This window comes from Gallus gallus, chromosome 1, assembly GCF_016699485.2.
Source record: "Gallus gallus isolate bGalGal1 chromosome 1, bGalGal1.mat.broiler.GRCg7b, whole genome shotgun sequence".
NCBI lineage: Eukaryota > Metazoa > Chordata > Aves > Galliformes > Phasianidae > Gallus > Gallus gallus.
This window is the reverse complement of record NC_052532.1, coordinates 135,499,356-135,518,963: the sequence shown is the minus strand read 5'-3', so window position 1 is coordinate 135,518,963 and position 19,608 is coordinate 135,499,356. Positions and strand designations below refer to the sequence as shown.

The 19,608-nt window shown below is 46.5% G+C and overlaps 2 long non-coding RNA genes across 2 annotated transcripts; one reads left to right on the top strand and one right to left on the bottom strand.

The window, feature by feature from the left end:
- Nucleotides 1–685: 685 nt before the first annotated feature.
- On the bottom strand, nucleotides 686–13,934 carry LOC121106671. The gene is made up of 2 exons (XR_005839444.1): nucleotides 12,759–13,934; nucleotides 686–8,840 (listed from the first exon to the last, which is right to left on the bottom strand). It is a non-coding gene; the product is annotated as an uncharacterized LOC121106671 (long non-coding RNA).
- LOC107051985 lies at nucleotides 9,525–12,028 on the top strand. Its single transcript, XR_001464014.3, has 3 exons — nucleotides 9,525–9,633; nucleotides 9,880–10,017; nucleotides 11,800–12,028. It is a non-coding gene; the product is annotated as an uncharacterized LOC107051985 (long non-coding RNA).
- Nucleotides 13,935–19,608: the final 5,674 nt, after the last annotated feature.

Genomic DNA, 19,608 nt, shown 5'->3' with positions numbered 1-19,608 from the left:
GATGTGAGGAAAGATTTCTTCTCAGAAGGAGTGGCACAGCTGCCCAGGGAGGTGGTGCAGTCACCATCCCTGGAGGTGCTCAAGAGCCGTGTGGATGTGGCACTGAGGGACGTGGTCAGTGGGCATGGTAGGGGTGGGCTGCTGGTTGGACTGGATGATCTTGGTGGTCCTTTCCAAACGTAATGATTCTGTGATTCTATTCTACAACCTGCAATGGGACAGCATGAGGCTTTCATTAATATAGGGATATTTAGCTATTTCCTTGCTGATCAGCTGGGGAAAACATTAAGAACCAAACAATGGCATCACCAGAGAATCTGATAGTATTCCTCTGTGTCTATTCACTGTCCTTGTAAAATTTTTAGCTATTTCCATGGCTATAGAGTGTGCATTCACACAGTCATGCACACACACGTGCATACACTGACAAAGAGCCTGCTTATGGCCAGAAAAAGATCCTATATGAGCCTGCAGACAAGTGAAAGATAAAATATTCCCTTACAACACCCTGCAGTTGTTGTCATGGCAGAGCTATATCCTCAAATAACTTTTTGTACAGTAGTATATAAAGACATGTTTTTGACATTCCTCCTGCTCCTTCAGCAAACAAACATTTTATCAGTTTACCTTTAAAATAACATGCTTCCTGTCTCCTTCTCAAATGCCTCGCCAGAAGAAGTGACCATTTTTCCACCACAGAACAAGTTTCTCTTTATTTAAGCATTTCTCAATCCCTGAAAGTAGGGCAAGGAGCACACAGGACTGTGAGCACTGGGGCAGGCAGGCTGCTGGGGAAGCGCGGCTGAAAGGCAGGCTTATTCTGCTCCTCTCCAATCCTGGCCCCACGGCTGCGAATGCTGACCAAAGTGTGGAGAATCATGTTTCTGCTTCGGCAGGCCGGCTGACTGGGGAACGATGATTGCAAGCAGATGTACCCATGTTCTCATGCAAAAGGAATTCAGGATTTTGTAGAGGCTAAAGGATGCGCAACAGGCTCCTGGGAGTATTTCACCCTCCCTTAATTCCTTGCAGGTGTTCGAAGCCGGTGTGCTGTGGGGCATTACAGCCTCGCCTCGCCATCCAGAATACATGGGGAGGAGTGGCATGGCAGGGCTAGCAGAAGGGCAGAGAGAGAAGAAATGGCTTGCAGAGCAGGGCAGGTTTGGTTAAAGTGGAAAATACAGCTCTGTCTTATAAAGTCATGTGGATGTGGGGCAAGTTTTAGCAACTCCGCAGGTCAGGTTGATGTTTGGACTTGATGATCTTGAAGGTCTTATCCATCCCTGATGATTCTGTGAGCCTGTGACTCGTACTCCTGGTAAATGCCAGAATCACAGAATTACAGTATATCCTTAGTTGGAAGGGACCAACAAGGACCATTAAGTCCAACTCCCAACCCCACACAGGACCACCCAAAATTCAGACCCTATGTCTGACAGTGGTATTCAAACGCTCCTTGAACTCCAGCAACTTGGGGCTGTGCCTACTGCCCTGTGCAGCCCGTTCCATGCCCACCGCCCTCTGGTGCAGCCCGTTTCCCTAACCCAAAGCTGCCCCTCCCCTGACAGCTCCATGCCGTTCCTTCGGGCCCTGGGCTGTCACAGAGAGCAGAGCTCAGCGCTGCCCTTCCGCTCTCCGTGAGTAGACTCCTCAGCCTTTCTGGGCTGTTATTCCAGCGCCCTGTCATTCCCCAATGGAAAGAAGTTCTTTCTCATGTTCAGATGGAGGTTCCTATATTTCAGTTTGTGCCCACTGCATCTTGTTCTGTTGCTGGTAACTGCCAAAAAAGAGCCTGGCTCCATTTACTTGACACCCACCCATTACACATACTCATCAACATTGGTGAGATCCCCTCTCAGTCTTCTCTTCTCCAGGCTGAACAGCCCCAGGTTTCCCAGCCTTTCCTTGTACAGGACATGCCCTTAATCATCCTTGTTGCCCTCCACCAGACTCTTCCTAGGAGATACCTGCCTTTTTTGAACTGAGGAGCTCAGAACTGGGCACAGTACTCCAGGCCACACTCTTTCTAATGCACTCTGGGATCCCATTGACCTTGGCCACATGGACATACTGCTGGCTCGTGGCCACCCTGTTGCCCACCAGGACACCCAGATCTTCTCTACAGAGTTCCTCTCTGGTAGGTCAGCTCCTAACCTGTACTGATGCATGCCATGATTTCTCCCCAGGTGCAGCACTGTACATTCACCCTTGTTCAACTTCATCTGGTTCCCCTCCACCCAACTCTGCAGCCAGCCTAGGTCTTGCTGAGTGGTAGCTTTTTGGTGTGTCAGCCACTCCTCCTGTCTATGTATCATCATAAAACTTGCTGAAGGTGGACTCCATCCCTTCATATAGGTCATTGATGAAGATGCTGAACAAGATTGGACCTAACACCGATCCCTGGGGAACATCACTTGTTGCAGGCCTCCAACCAGACTGTGCTGCTGACACACTGTGTCACAACTGTCTGAGCTCTGCCAGATAGCCCGTTCTCAATCCACTGTCCACACATCTATCCCACACTTCCTGAATTTATCTATAAGGCTTTCATGGGAGAAAGCATCAAAGAAAGAAGCTCTTGATGCAGTTACAGCATTTGCAGCTGTATTATGATGCCACTACTGCAGCTTGTTGTGTACTGTGCAAAACCCAGTTTGCCTAACGTAGACATCTAAATCAAAAGGAACAGGACCTGGAAGCCTTCAAAACATTTTTCTGTTGGTTCATTGCTGACTTCTCCTGAAATATCAGTGCTTACATGAGGAGATCTACTCTTTAAGATACTGAAAAATTAAGTTCAAGTCTGATCCCTGAAGCTCTGATTCAGGGAACACCATTTAGCATCAAGATGGGTTAAGCAATCCCTGTCCAGTACTTTCCTTCTCCATTGTGTTTTCCCACACAGCTCTCCATGCAGCAATCTCTGCCAGGAAAGCGGCTTCAGCTGGTAACACCCCAAGCTTTCAACTCCCCCCATAACTTCACATGGATCCAGTCCATAACTAACCAAGTGTTTTGCCAGCATAGTGACCCAGAGGGCAGCAGGAAGGAATGAGGATGACATTAGATGAGACTGAGTCCCCTCCCAGCTGTATCCTGAGGTGAACTCAGTGGTGCACTCAGTAAACACAGGACAAGGGAGGCCATGGAAATGAGCAACTGAACTTGAGCAATGGGGTATCCCAAAACAAGCAAACTGGGAGACTGTTTCGGCTGCCTGGTAGAATATGGTTCTGAGCAGGAGGCAACTTGAGGAGTGATGTCACCCAGCATGGCCATGTAGCCACAGAAGCGGCTAATGACGGTGAAATCAGCAGCCTGAGTACATCCCTGAGTTAGCTGTGGGATGGCAGCAATCAGACACTTGGTGATAAAGGCAGTACAGTACACAGGGAAACACAATGCCTCCAACTTACAGGCATTATTTAAAAATCTCTCATGACTCTTCTGCCTGGCTAGCAAGGAAATGAAGAAGCTTCTGCAGAGACACCTACTCAAAAGCCACTTCATTTCAGCCCCTTCAGCACTGTGTCCTGCAAGGACTTTAAAATCCTAATCCTGTGTCCTGCCCAGAGGACTTGCCCCTGTAAGTGACTCACATCCCTGCAGCAGGACATGAGCTGCAGCCAGTGCAGGAGAATCCAGTCCTGAGGAGGCTTCAGGGCTGACAAGAGAAATCTGTCAGCGCCATCAGCCTTACAGCAATGGGGATAAAAAGGCACTCTGTTGTCTTGGTCACTTTCTAATGTCTTGCTACCTCTGACTTCTGTGACAAGAAGATAGTGTGTGCCTCTTTACTTCCCCAAGCATTAAGTTTCATGCAGCTTCCTGTCTGAGGTACTGGAGGTACATGTAGATATATGCAGGTACTGAGAGGCTGAAGATGGTGCCGAGTGGCCACCTCCATGGCACCTCACTTCAGCTCATAGAGACACTCCAGTGTGGCTCCGCAGCTGGGGGCTTCTCTGGTGCGTTGCTCATGGTCCTTGTGAGTCAGTCATTGTCAAGAGGAATATGCTGAGGACATCCAGCCCTTTGCCTGAGGTCCTTACATATAAGTGGGTATGCTGATGACTCAGCTGCTGCATCCCATGGTGCTGTCACCCAACTAGATGTGACAGATGGTGTCCCAGGGTGCCACATCCAGGAGAGCTGTGGGACTGAAAGAAGCCACTGTGAAGTCTGTGGGGACGAGCAGCCCCAGCACACTGCCTGAGTCCCTCTCCTCCTGCAGGATGCAGGACAGCTCGCCCTGCCTAAGCTGTGTGTCATAGAACAACTCATCTCAGACAGAAACCTGGTTCCTACCCTGTTTAGACAAATCACAGACAGGTAGCAAAGCAGGGAGATACATTCTGCCATACAGAATCCCAAACTGCAGATAAAGATGAATGCTGCATAAATGTATTTCTGGTTTTGCACACACCAGACTTTTCTGTAGTCTGTGACCTGTTTCTGCATTTTCACAATCAAAGTTTCCTGTGTGAAACAACAGTTCTTAAGCAATGCTCCAGTTGTAGTCCAAGCACTGGAACCAGTTGCCCAGAGTTTTTTTGTTTGTTTGTTTTTTGGGATTTTTTTTGCTAATAACTAATTAAATAAGGATTATGAGCACCATCATGAGACAAATCAAGTACGACTGGGTGAGACTTTCCTTGGTAGATAGCATTGTGTTATTAAGCCGGCAACTGGAGCAGAAACGACTTCTAGACAGATGTAAAAGTAAGGAAAAAAGGAGCTGACGAGTCATTAGTCTGAATTACTGGAGAATGGGCAGCAAGCTGACAGGTAGCTTCCAGCAAATTTCCATGTAAAGGTTTAGCAGCACCTCCCCTACCAAAGCTTTGGGATAAGTTTCATTCCCGATCACCAAGAAACACACGGACACTGTTAGCCTGGGGGCACACTGACAGTTAGAAATCTGATGAGGCAACTGTGATGGGGAAAAAAAAGCCAGCGTGCTTCTGGCACCGCAGGAGATGGGCAGGAAGGGAAGGGACACACGTCCCGCTCATTGAGATATCTTATTTCACATTTCTTGGCCCATATTATTTAAATGGCACGTCAGCCTAAATCAGAAAGAGAGACAGTTTATTTTTCACGTTTGCAATTTGGCTCCGCGTTGCCTGTAATAGCTGTACACAGATCCCACATTTACTGGGCTGCCCAGTAACTGAACAGGCTATTTTGAGGAAATTCTTCCTGTCTTCCTGCGGACGCGGCCTCTGTTGGCTGCCCCCGCTGCCTCCTCACATTCCAGCCGCAGATCTGTTTATGCCATTGCATTTCTCAGCCTGTGTACCAATAACTCCGGCTGGAGCCCTGACGTTGTGCAGCTCTCTCCCTCCTGCTAAAACACTGCACTGCCAACGTCCCTTCTGCGGGGGCTCCTGAGGGCTCTGCAGGCCGTGCAGTATTTTAGTGAAGGCACCAACACATGGGTACTCTGGTGCCAGATTTATTCCACAAACACCTACATCTGCATTTATTTTCTGGGGAGGGAATACTCTACAACCCCCTTGTCCCAGTAAAGCTGCTGAACTCCATCAAAACCCTCCTCCCGCTCAAACTTCAATCCCTGTCTAAAGCAGATGGCCCCATAAATAATACATCCTAGACAACCCGATCAGACATCCCCGGGATGCGCTTGAGCTCCTGTCTCTCATAATATCATCACTAGATTAGCTCTGGGAATTCTTTTAATTTAATCCTTTTAACAGGTCATGTGCAGAAGGGGCGGTGACGGGGAAAATACACACGTTCAGCTGGGCTCGGCCGTCCCTCGCCAGGCGCTGGCAGGCCTTCCTAGAGCCACATCTTCATGGAGAAATGCCATGGATACCAGGCCCCGGGGAGCCTGGGGCCAGGGCATGGAGTGCTGCTATGGAAAACTTTTCCATAAGTGTATTTAATGGCTTTGTAGTGATTGATTTGGTGGTTTGGTTCTGCTGCAGTGGGGCTTTGGTTTTTATCTTTCAAGTACAGGAGACTTTCTCACGAAAAGCCCAACCCAAACGTTACGATATAAGCTTCAAATACAGTGATCATGGAGTGTCGGCTGCCATTGGAAATACCACGTTTGTTTTAGGGTGGAACACAGAAATCCATAAATTCCGTTTTCTGTGTCTTTAGTGCTCCCTGGTTTCCCAAATTGCTGGTGTCTGGCAGGTGCTCAGTGATGTCCATAGGGTTTATTCCCACCCCACCCAGTCTTACTCTGGGGACTGGGCCAGAAATACCAAATGCGGGTGATGAAGTGGGTCATTCTCACAGTACGCAGCAGTGACATCAGTCTCAGAGCTTCCTTTCCTCCTCTTCTCCCAGCCCTGCTACAGCTGGAACTCCACACAAATGGGCAAAATGGACACGTGGGCCTTTGCAAACTGAATTTCACTGCCCAAACCTCTGCTGCACTGGGAAGGGTGTTGACAGCACTACTCCTACTGCAAAGCTGGACCTTTTCGAGGCCTTGGCATACAGAGCTGCATCCTAATTTTATGCTCATAATGCAGGCAGCAGCAAAGTGAGATTCAGGGATGGAAAACAGTGAGCAAGGAGTGAAGGGTAGGTGAATGGGTCTGTTCTTAGTGATTTTGAGTGGGTCTGTACTCAATGATTTTCCAGCCAAGAAAGCTGCACTGCAGACCTACACCATCACACTGCACTCTGGACAAGGGTCTGGGTTAAAAACAATCAGAAAGGCCTACAAGCTTTTTCTGTTCCAGATCATTTCCCCTAAGTGATGAGCACAGTGACAGAGCACTGGAACAGGCTGCCAATTCTGGGGTCTCCTTCTTTGGAGGTATTCAAGACCCACCTGGACACCTTCCTGAGCAACCTTCTTTAGCAGGGTGCTGGACTCAATTATCTCCAACTATCTCCCTTCCAACCCCTGTGATTCTGTGATTCTGTGATGAGGAAAGCACTCTGACATTATTTTTGTGGGAAGCACGTCATGGCATGGGCAAAGCAAAGAGATGTTGTCCAAAGGGTTGCAAACTTCTCTGTTTCTTTAAAAAATGGGACTGGAAAAGATGGGCAGGAATCCTTATCTGGAAAGGTCTTCAAGGTGGAAATATTTTAAAATAATACTAATAGAAGTGAATGGCTTTTAAATCATAACAAATCATATTTTGCATTTTTGTAATGCCTTTCATCCTATTTTCTCTTTACAAACATAAACTCATGAAGTCTAACAGCACATCTGGCCAAGCATTGTGCCATGTGAGAGCTCTCCTGTCCCAGCTCAGTGGATGAGCGAGCCCACGGGGACTGCAGGGACTCACAGCTCTGCTTCAGATGGATCTCTGTTGCAGAACATGGACCACAGATCCCCTGGTGTTTGTAAAGAGGCCGGATCACAGATCTGCTATGATCAAAGATAAAATATTGAGGGGGTGGAAAGACCGCAGTGGACAAAATAAGCACCACTTTCCCAGCTGTCTTCTTTAAGATCTTCAGTATCTACCCAAAGCATTTTCAATGCTGAGATGTCATCTCATTTGGATTTCTGATTCATGCATAGGAGCTTGGTATTGTACTAGAAACTGATTATCAGGAGACACATTTACTGTGTGGCGAATCAGAATTTGTTATTATCACCACCCCATTAATTTCCACACACATCTGCTGGAGTACTTGTTTCTGCCTGTGTCTCACATTTATCTTCATCTAATCCACTTTTTACTGCCCTTGTCCTAGTGCCAGCAACTATCATCAGGCACTGTAAACACTCGTTAGCTAACTATCTGTGATCGCCAGCTCTTCAAACCCCACTTTGTTGGGGTTTAAGGGCTGTAGGTTTTTCTGCGACACTGCAATTATTTGGCTGCTTTAGGAAACAACTCACAGGCAGGTAGAATGAGCCAGCTTCTCAGCAGCAGGAAGGGCGGGGAGGTTTGGGCTTGCCAAGGATGACCCTGGGAACCGAGGAGCCCAGGCCCTTGGGTCTAGATGGGGCTGAGGTGCCCTTAGCACCCTGTCAGCTCCTTCTGAAAAGCTCAGTACCAATGATCCTATGAAATAACCCAGTTGGTTGATTCCAGATGCAGACCCAGGCAGCGGGTGGGATACAGGTTGCTCCCACAAGGGACTTGTCCCCAGCGGGGAGGGAATGGTCCCGAGGAGATGGTACATCCTGATCCCAGACACACCGGCTTCCTGTCAGCCTGCGAGGCTCCTGCAGTTAAAATGTTCTCTGCTGAATCAAAAAGAGTTCCTCCCATGTTACTTGACAGCCTCTTTTCCTCCGTCAGATGTAATTAGCTTACCCTAATTAAAGGGCTGCAGCCAGGCTCAGCGGGAAGCCCGAGGCGCTCTCTCCTTAACCAACAGCTTTTCATTTCTGTTCAGCTTTCAGGCAGCTGGAGGCCCTGAAGCCTGACCTGACCTTCCAGGGCACTGAGCTGCCTCTGCCACCTCCTGTTTAAAGACGTGAACGAAGCTGGGGCTCCATGGCGGGGGCAGCAATAGGCACGTGGGGGGAACTGTCTGCAGCTGGGCAGTGCTCAGTGCTGCAGGCACCTGCTGGAGCCACCAAAAGGCTTCTCCTGGTTTAATTCCATGCGCAGTGATGGGCGAGCTGAAATGCCGTGGATGCAACAAATGCCATCTCCGAGCACCACATGGTTGCTCTGATGTGCCATGATCCTTCCTGTTGACATTCTGATCCAGCCCAGTTGACATTACACTTTCTTTCTGCCTTCAGCTGTAATATAGACCGTGATGTATATCTTGTATATATATAATATATATCCCTCCAGAGTCCTTTGGGCAACTGCATGCATCCTGGAGGCAGGGAAGTCCATGGTGCTGACGGCCGTAGCATCAAGTGAGCATCTCTATGGAGAGAGCAAAGGGGAAAATTTGCATGCCCATCACTAAAGCCATCCACAGTAGTGCAAGTTATATACACATCAGTGCCAGGATCTCCTCTGCCCCAGCACCCCCTCAGCATCTGATTCCCTACAGCTGGCTCCCTCTTGACTGTTTTGCCCTTCGGTGCCTTTGTGAAAATTACGTGGTGTTGATTTCAGAAGAGCAGTGTTTTGGGAGGGGCATGTGTAATCCTAAATGTGCAGAGGCACCTCATGTAACTGATTGGCGCTGCTTCCCCCCCCCACACCCCCCCCCCACAGGCACGCCAACATGCCATTGACTTTAGTAGTGGTAAATTACATTTGTTTAGGGTTGAATTTGTCTGACTTCAATTCCTACCCACTGGCTCCTGTTATGCCCGTCTGCAACTTTATTTAGACTTATACTTTATATAGAATACATGAAAGCATATATATGGATATGCCCCATATGTATGTTTAGGAACATCATCTCTCAGCTTCCTTCTTGGTTGTCAAACCAGTCGGTGTGCCTGTAGCCACACCTGGAAAGGCTCAGCCCCCAGCCAAGGCTCACTCTGACTGTCCTCCTGCAGACCATCCTCAAAGCTTGCTTTCCTTCCCCAGTCTAAGTGTCTCTCTCCAGAAGTGGCCTTGCTGATGTGCACAGAGGCAGAGTGGCACGTTGCTCCTGTGTGAAGCACCTCTTCTATGCAGCTGGGGCTTTCCGCAGCCTTCCCTTGGGAAGTCATGTCAAGAAGGTTATTCATGACAGATCTGACGGCCTTTCTCCTGCCTTGTAGGTACTCCTTTTATTTTCCAAGCCGCAGTCTGCCTCTGTTTTAGAAACATTTAAACCTGTTTTGAATGGTTATTATTTAATCAGACATTATTCCTTCTTAGTAGTCTATCATTATCATCACAGTTTCGTCCACTGACTTTCCCACAGCACATTTAATTTTGCAGCATAGTTGAATGTAACATCCTATGATTTAAATATTAGATGAAAATTTGCTGAGTAAACTTCCTGATTTTTATTTCACAGGCCCTCTTGGCGAGAGTTAAACATGAGTCTTCTCTTCTTCAAATCCTTTTCTGGTGATGGCTTTTACTGTGGTATTGGCTGTCATTATGATGCTCCAGGCTCTTGTAGTGTAGACGACTGTTGATATCCCCAACAAAGGTAAATCCCAGCAGCTTATTTAGAAGGAATTCAGCTTCTAAAGTTAAAGTTTAATTACCAAAATATTTCAACATTTACTGGGTTAATTAGGATCAGCAAAATCTCAGTGTAGTGGTTTCCTTATTTCCATTTAGATTAAGATCTATTTGGGGTTCAACGAATTCCACTATGAAACCAAGTCAGCAAAAGTGCCTGCAGCCTTTTTTTCTCTCCCTTCCCTTCCCTTCCCTTCCCTTCCCTTCCCTTCCCTTCCCTTCCCTTCCCTTCCCTTCCCTTCCCTTCCCTTCCCTTCCCTTCCCTTCCCTTCCCTTCCCTTCCCTTCCCTTCCCTTCCCTTCCCTTCCCTTCCCTTCCCTTCCCTTCCCTTCCCTTCCCTTCCCTTCCCTTCCCTTCCCTCACTTTATTTTTTTTCCCTTTTCAGTTTTTGTCAGTGTTGATTACACAGTGGTACTCTGCTTCACTCTAAATGCATAGTCTTATTTGAAACTCACTGAAGCTGATGAAAGCCCTTCCACTGGTCTCAGAAGGCATTACTTGAGGCTCATATTCTATGCATTACCTCACTGTAAGCATCTGAGCTATGTAAGGAATATAATCTCTTTCTATCATGTCTTCTTTTTGTTCCTATTTTTTAAACATGCCATACAAGCTGTTAATGGAACAAATGACACGGAAACATAATCTGTATTCTTGCAGGTTTTGTGACTGTGCTTGCTGCTTATTTCTTATCACCAAAGTGATAAAGCCCTGTTGGTGATACCATAATTGAGTTTAGTGGAAGTGATTTATCAGATTGCTAACAGAGAATGAAAACATCAGGGAGGGGGAACAAGCAGCAGGAGAATATGAACTTTTCAGAAACAAGAGCCTTAGTTTTTATGCAAATGGCTGTTAATGAAAACCAAGTGGGAAAAGAAAATAGTCACAACAATTTTGCTTACAGAGCAGATAGCTTATCTAAGGAAACAGGATTTCAAGGTTCTTCCTGAAATGTCATCTAGGTTTCACTGTCTCTCTGATAACATCTAGTGTGTAGAATCTGTGCTTTACTCCTTGCTGCTAACTCATTAGGAATAAATCTATAAATCTTCATTACACAGAGAAAACACAAAAGAGGCCCTACTGTCTGAACACAGCACCAAAAAAAAAAAAAAAACCTTCTAATTTTTCTTTCATAGGAAAGTGTAATTTTTCCAAAGAGCCAAACTGAAGTCCTAATGGGCTCAAAAGAAAGCCCCACTGATTTCAAGAGTTTGGACTGAGATTATGGGTAATATATTTTCTTATTCTTACTTTTAGGAATTATTATCCAATATTTGTTCTCTGGTAGCACTCAAATGCCTCCAGCTCAGAATCTCACTGTGCTGAACTCAGGATAAATACACATGAAGTCATCAGGTTTTGTAAGCACACGTGCACCTACTGGCTGCTGGAGACTGGGAGACATCAGGCATAGTGCTCTTCACCGGCCATGTACAGCTATCCTGGTTGGTTTCCACTACCCTGGGGCAAAGGCTCACAGAGTCACAGAATGACAGACTAATCCTGAGTTGGAAGGGACCCACAGAGACCACTGAGTCCAGATCCCGGCTCAACACAGCACCGCACAAAATTCAAGCCATGCCACTGCCCTCTGGTGCTTAACTTCTGAGCTCACTTTCCTTGCCATTACCAAAATAAATTCACTAACACAACAGTTTCAATCTTATTTGGCTGAGGAGTCATCTTTTTAGAGAAATTCTTTATTTTTTCTTAATTCATTGCTTTATTTTCCTCTCTACAGGTACAAGAAATGTGGAACGGCCCCATCAAGAACTTCTAATTTTGATAAATTAATCGTCTTCCTGTAGAGTGACCGATTACAGGAGATGCCGTGAAGCGTGCTTGCACATTTCAGAATGCTCCAAATTCATTAGCTATTCCACTTGAGTTATGAGTTAGTGAGCCACACGAAGAAAATGTGTTTGGAATAACTCTTTGCAGCTCTAGTGTTTTTAAATAGGCAGCTAACAATGTACCATTCCTTCCTATTCAGTTGTTTGTTTTATTTTTCATGTGAAAAGAGAATGTAATCAGCTTTCCTATTATAGAAAAAGATGAGGATAAAGTGCCCATTGTTAAACCATGTCTGCTGGCATCTCCTTATTTTCACATAACAATGGTTATTTTCTAGATCTTCTATTTCCTGTTAGCCTGTGTGTGCTTGGTTACTGTTTTTCTATCATGATTTCTCTAAGGTAGCTCCCTAGAATCACTGTGACAGCATTTTGCTGTGTATATTCTTCTCTTGTTTGGTAGGCAGGGGTGGCTTTCGTGCTTGTAAATTATTCAAGAAGCTGAGCAGGGCTCTTACTGTGGGACCAGGATGGGACCTGTCTGTCTTCCTTACATCTTCTATGGAAATTGTCTACTATGAGAAGTTTGCACCACGGTTCCCTGTGCTTTCAGTGTCAGAAATGCTACAAGAACATGTAGAGACACTGCAGTAGGTGAGTCTGCTCTATGGTGGTCATTGTTGCACTCAGACTTTGTGGAGCACTGCAGAACCCCTGACTCAGCCCTGGATTATACCCAGATATTTTTGTTCCAGTTCCCATGCCAAGATAAAGACTGAAGTCAGACAGAAGACAAAAAAGCAGTGAATTTTTGGACAGCCTCTTGCCTCTTGGCCAGAATGGTAATGCAGCCATGCAGGTTCATTAAGAGCCCATTGAGTGAGGATGTAACCACTCTGATACTCACATAGCTACTGCAAATCCAAAGACTGTGAGACTGCAAGATCTTGCTGGCTGAAAAAGATGTGACAAAAAATCAGTAGGCACCAGGAGGTGGAGTAGGGATAGAAGAACTGTGTGGATGCCTTCAAAGCTCCGGAAAGAAAATGGACATGACAGAGTTGTCCCACAAGTTCAGCCAAAAACTGCAGCAAATATGTATATTGAATAAAGAGTCTGCAGGGTTGTGGAAGCTGCCAGAAGCCTTTTCTGTTGGTTCTTTAACCATAATTTGATTGTTAATGCATCATAGAAACATAGAATCATAGACTTGCTAAGGTTGGAAAAGACCCACAGGATCATCCAGTCCAACCATTCGTTCACCCTTCACCAATGGTTCTTGCTAAACCATGTCCCTCAACACAACATCCAAACGCTCTTTGAACACCACCAGGGTCGGTGTCTCCACCACCTCTCTGGGCAGCCCATTCCAGTGCCTGACCACCCTTTCAGAGAAGTAGTATTTCCTAACGTCCAGCCTGAACGTCCAAATGCCTCAAGCAAGCATAGGACCATGAGCTGCAAAGGGACTCCATTGCTGTTTGGAGAATGATAAAGACTTTCTCCAAAAATCAAATTCAGAAGAATATTGGATTCAAAGTCAAGAGGTTTCAAATTAATGAAGGCTGCAGGTTCAATAGTATAATACCCACTTTGGCTTCTCTCTCTGGACCAACTTAAAGTTGGCAGAGCTCATTTACAGAAGTCTCACTTTCAACCTAGGTCTAAGCGCAAGTAAAGCATTGTCAAGGGAATATTCTAGATTCTCCTACAGGCTCAGCTCTAGCAACTAGTATCAGTAAAGCAACTGGAAGAAGCCTGATAAGTCAATAAATCCAGACTTTGGCACTCACACCAACTACAGAATGGAAGGATCCACTCCTCTTTTGTCCTTTGTCACAAAACATTCCATTAATCCATGACAAACCTAAACTCTTTGGTGCAAAAATAAAACCTGCAACGGCCAATTTAGAGCATCATAGAAAGGTAGGAGGAGAGAGGGAAAGAAAGGGTCCTAGGACCATGTCAGAGTAAGGAATCTGTCAGGGGAAAAACACAAACAAACATATGATCTTCAAAGGTGGATTGCACCTTGTATTGCCTTTGGAAGCAAGAGCCCCATTGGTTCCTCATTTGATTCTAATTTTCAAGGCCAGGTTGGATGGGGCCCTGGGCAGCCTGAGGTGGTGGGGGGCAGCCCTACCCACGGCAGGGGCTGGAGCTGGGTGGGCTTTGAGGTTCCTTCCAACCCAAACCATTCTGTCATTGTATGATTCTATGATTCCAAACATGATCATTTCAGTTCTTAGCCTGAGGGCCAGAGAGATCACCCTGTAGAGAAGCTGCTTGGCTCTGCATTGAGAATGTTTGCCTTCTGTCCACCTTATCCTCTCCTGCTGTAGCCAATCTCTGACCTCCAGAAAGAGGAGAAGCATGGAACATGGCCTCTTGTTCAAACCTTTCCTACTCCCACTGGCTAAAATGATTATCAAGAGAAGACACAAAGGACCAGCAGGAGCTGGGAATTAATTGATCTTTATTCCAACCTGGCAGGAGCCACATTCAAAGGAGTATTTTGCCAGGGAATCTGTTCCTGAGGATCTAGTTATGTTTTTGTGATTAATTCTGGTATGGAAATTTAAGTCTTAAGTCATTTCTGACCATTTCGTACTGAACCATTGAAGCTTTGGGAAGTCATACATGCCAGCAAGGGACATGATAGCTAGCAGGCCTGTTGGCCGCCAAATTATCTTATTCAGGGAAAAACAGTTTACATCAGAATCTAAAATCAGGGTACCTTTGAAAGTTCTTCAGCTCTTGCTGCTATTTTCCTGACTGATGTCATGTTCTTCTATTTTTGAGTTGACAAACACTCTCACAACAAAGATTTTGATGTCACAAACAGAAAATAATGATTCTAGGGGAGGGAGAGAGATGAAGCAGGAGCAAATTCTCTCTTTAAAACTAACACAATAATGATGATAATATCTTCTCCAGTAAACACCTTTGATAAGAAAATTTTGAAGAAAAGCAGAGAAAGGAAGAGATAAATCCCAGAACTGTCACTGAGCACTCAGTTTGTCTTAAAGCCTCCAAACAAGACATAAGCAGGTCTTTTACCCTGCAGCTATGGCTGCCCCCCAAAAAACTGCAAGCCAAACCAATGAATGCTCCTCTTTCTTCTGGGGAATTCTGTCCAGAACATGGTCTTAAATACTGCATCAGTGCAATTCCCACAGAAGACAAGTTCAAGTTCTGACCCTTCATTTTATTTTTAAACACAGTTCTATTATTTATTTATTTATTGTATTTGAACATGTAAGAAGCAATAGTTTAAAGGGGAAAAAAAAAGTTCAAATGTTTGATGAAGTGGCAGAAGGGAATCAGTTGCTTCTGCGTCATCTTGATGCATTTAATGTCACAGAATCACAGAATGTCTTGGGTTGGAAGGGACCTCAAGGACCATGAAGCTCCAACCCCCCTGACACTGGCAGTGCCACCAACCCCCACATTTCATACTAGAGCAGTCTGCCCAGGGCCCCATCCAACCTGGCCTTGAACACTGCCAGGGACGGAGCATCCACAATCTGTCTGGGCAGCCTGTGCCAGCACCTCACCACTCTCATAGTAAAGAACTTCCCCCTGACATCCAACCTAAATCTTCCCTCCTTCAACTTAAAACCATTTCCCCTTGTCCTGCTGTTATCTACCCTTTCAAAGAGTTTACTCCCCTCCTGTCGATAGGCTCTCTTTAGCTACTGAAAGGCTGCAATGAGGTCACCCCACAGCCTTCAATTCTCCAGGCTGAACAAGCCCAGCTCCCTCAGCCTGTCTTCATAGGGGAGGTGCTCCAGCCCCCTCATCATCTTCGTGGCCCTCCTCTGGACCCTCTCCAACAGCTCCCAGTCTTTCTTGTACTGGGGGCCCCACACCTGGACACAGTCCTCCAGATGGGGCCTCACAGGGGCAGAGTAGAGAGAGACAATCACCTCCCTGTCCCTGCTGGCCACCCCTCTCATGATGGAGCCCAGCCCATGTCCTTACTGCAGTTTGCTTTCAGAAGGCTGATTACACCAAGTATTTCATTAGTGTGAATGTCTCAGAAAATGGCGGAATTGAAAGAAAAGGAAAAGAACACGAACTATGAAATTAGGGCAGATTTATGACCTGCCTCTAGTCAAGAGAATACGTAAGATAAATCAGGGAGAATAGAAAGATGCTATTTGCAGTTCTGAAGGTGGGCAAAAGAAGATGTTCATTGAAGTGCCTTGATAGAAAAGGAGACTTTGCGAAGAAAAGCTTCTTAAACATCAAAAGCTAAAGGGCACAAATCAGGCTTAGTGAGCAAGTCTTTGATATGGTACCAACCTCCAAGTCAGCAAAATATGCATAGACATAACAGCACAATGTTCGCCCATACTTCTGAAAAATTACTTTTGCAAATGAAACTGCATGCCACTATTAACATTTTTTTTCGCACTGTGTGTTTCCAAAAACAAAGCAGTAAAGTAGAAAATCCTAATGCTGAGAGAAAGCAATAGGACTTGGCCTTAATCACCTATCAAGAATCCAAGGTCAAAGATATCTGCTTGCTTACTTATACTGGCGCACATGAGGCCAAAGTCATGGCACCTTCCTTTCAGTGCCTGACAGGAGGGTGTGTTAGTGCTAGAAAGCGGAGCCTGGTTAGATGGTAGGGGCAGGAGAGCTGCAGGGCTAGTTGTCTTGCTCAGCTGCTTTGGGAGCAAACGGCAACCAAAGAGGCAATACGTTTGAAACCACCACACCTAGCCAGGTGCACATAAATCTGCACCATTAGCTTCCAGGAGACAGGAGGAGAGAAAGAAAGCACAGATTCATTTCCATCTTGCAAGGGACTTTGAGAACAGGTAGCCTTGGTGAAGTGACAAAGTATGTTTTCCAGAGTGATCACAGAATGGTTTGGGTTGGAAGGGACCTCACAGCCCACCCAGCCTTACCCCCTACTATGGGCAGGGCTGCCCCCCACCAGCTCAGGCTGCCCAGGGCCCCATCCAACCTGGCCTTGAGCGCCTCCAGGGATGGGGCACCACAGCTTCTCTGGGCAGCTGTGCCAGCGCCTCATTGCCCTCTGACTGAAGAATTTCCCCAACATCTGACCTATGTCTGCCCTCTTCTAGTTTAAAACCATTCCCCCTTTTCCTATCACTATAAGTGTAAAAAGTCGGTCTCCACCTCAGCGGAACCCTGGGGTGGGAAGAGCACAGCTGCCTTTAGGGAGGTGTTCATGGAAACCTTCCACAAACCTGAGGGGCTGGAGAGGGACACTCATTGTCTTCCCTGTTTTAAAAAGAAGTTATTATAATTCTTCTTCTGCTCCCTCTAATGAAGTCTGCATAAGGGAGGGACAGAAGGAAGAAATTTGCCTATTAAAAATAAATGATTCAGATGCGAATTTTTGAGACTTACAACATATGGCTGGAAAACCTCTCAAGGAAAAAAAACACCCTCCTGAGACCAGATTTCCTTTTGATAGGAATATGAGCAATGGTGTGCTCACTGGGGGCCCTTTACGCAGCCCGTGTCAAAACAGATGCCTGGCTGCCCACCAGCAGCAGGAACACCTGACTCTTCCCTTTATCATTGATTGGGTTTGGGCATTCAGGATCAGGCAGGGAGAGCCTCTGCCTTCCAGTGGCACATTAGGGAACATGCAGCATGCTCTCTGCAGAGGGTCCCTTTCACTGCATCCTTTGGCTTGCTGAGGAGAGCACCAAGGTCTGAATCAGCTTCCTAATACCCTTGATGATGCAGCCAGGGAACACACCAAGTTCAGAATGAAAACCTCTGAATACCAAAAGAGATGAATTGCAAGGCTTGGGCATGGAGGGCTGCAGCAGGACTCACCTGGAAGGACCAAAGCCTTAGTATGGGTTTTGGCTTGGATGTTGCCTTGCCATTCTATCAGCTCTTAGTGGAGGTGGGGGAAGGTGGCAGCAGAACCCACCTGGGGAAGCAGATGCAGCCCTGCATTTCAACAATGCAGGAGGGGACACGGGGTACCCCAGCAGCTGTAACAAGTTAATTATTTTCCAAACACAGCAAAGCACAGGGTAGGGAAGGGTGGCATAAAGCCCTCTGGCTATATGAGCTAGTTACGCACAGTTCTTTGAAAAGAAAAGATAGATGAGAGGTCTCATGCTGGGTCAAATTGCCCTAACGTGCTCTCTCAGGGATGACAATTAATCTGTTATTGGCACACACACACAGACAAGAAAGTAAAAAAAGGAAAAGAAAAATAAAGGAAAAAAAAATCAGGACACAAGGAGGAGGAAGATGGGAGGGCACCAAAGGCAGTTCTGTGCCACACTCCCTGTCCCCTGCTGTGTGTTGCCCAGCTGTGCTGGATGACAAGCAGACCTACCATGGCTGCTTTTGGGGATGGTTATGGGGATGAATGTTTCAGTCCCGGGATGCAGGGATGGAGGTCTGCTTGGTGTGAAAAGAGTGCAGATCCCAAGCAAGCCCTTGTACTGCAGAATCCACAAAAAGGACATTTCTACTCACCCCTGCTATTACCCAAGCACCTGAACTTAACGGACTATGCAGAAGCATCATTGCTTTATTTGTGCCCTCTCTCTCTCTCGTGTGAGCCTTCTGCCACAGCAGCCAAACACTGAACCCACGTCCTTGGGCACTCAGGTTTTCAGCAGGGGTATCTAGAAGCCAGAATCTCGATTGGAAACCCTCCTTCTCTGAGGCATCTGGTAAACATTATCAGCTAGAGGTCTCCAGGCTTTGATTCAGGTCAGCTGGCATCAAAGGGGAATCAGGAGTGTTTGCTTTCCATTCCAGTGCTGAACAAAATAATCTGTTTTAAAGCTCCAGTCTCCAATTGCCCTTGATCGGAGGTCATTTCTCACAGGAGGAAACACAGGAGGGAAGGAAAGTTGTGCTGAGCAAAAGCCCCTGCTTTGTTCTAGTGTGTTATGGCTGGCACCAGTGGGCCTCCAGAAGAGGGAGTGACCACACCGCCACTTGTTCAAATATTTTGAATAATAAAGATGTTAGCTCAATAAATCTCTGGCAGCAAGAGTAGCACGGGTTCAGCATCTTCCCCTCTGAACTTTGAGTGGCTGCGACTAATGGTTGGTGATCTCAGAGCGAGAGCAAGGGCAGATCAGGACCAAGACGGAGCTTTTGTGAGAGGTTTGTTTTGGTTTGGCCTTTGGGCGTAACAGCCAATGCTGCCAGTTATTTCCCAGCTGCTCCCTCCTCAGACCCAGGGTGGAGGTATGCTAAGAGGAAAAATGTTCACTCCCAGTGTTGTCCCATCTCAACCTCTGTTTCAGCCCAAGAATTTACCTTCCTGATTATGTAATTCTGCGTCTCTGGGGGAAGTGCATTTGGCCCTGTGCAAGGTGACACTTTCCTGTAGCTTAGGTGAAGGCAGCAAGACATAAGGTGTAAGTGAGCTGGGAACATTCAGCCTGAGAAGAGAAGGCTTTGGGGAGACCTGACAGCAGCCTTTCAGTATCTAAAAGGGAACTATAAGAATGAAGCTGACAGACTCTTTAGCAGGGTCTTTTGTGATAGAAAAAGGGGAAATGGTTTCTAACTAAAGAAGGGGAGATTTAGATAGGACATGAAAAGAAGTTTATTACAGTAAGGGTGGTGAGGCACTGGAACAGGTTGCCCATAGAGGTGGTGAATGCCCCATCCCTGGAGACATCCAAGGCCAGGATGGACAGGGTCCCACCCCATGGAGCAGCCTGATGGAGCTGCAGGTGTCCCCGTTCACTGCAGGGGAGTTGGACTAGATGGCCCTTAAGGTTTCC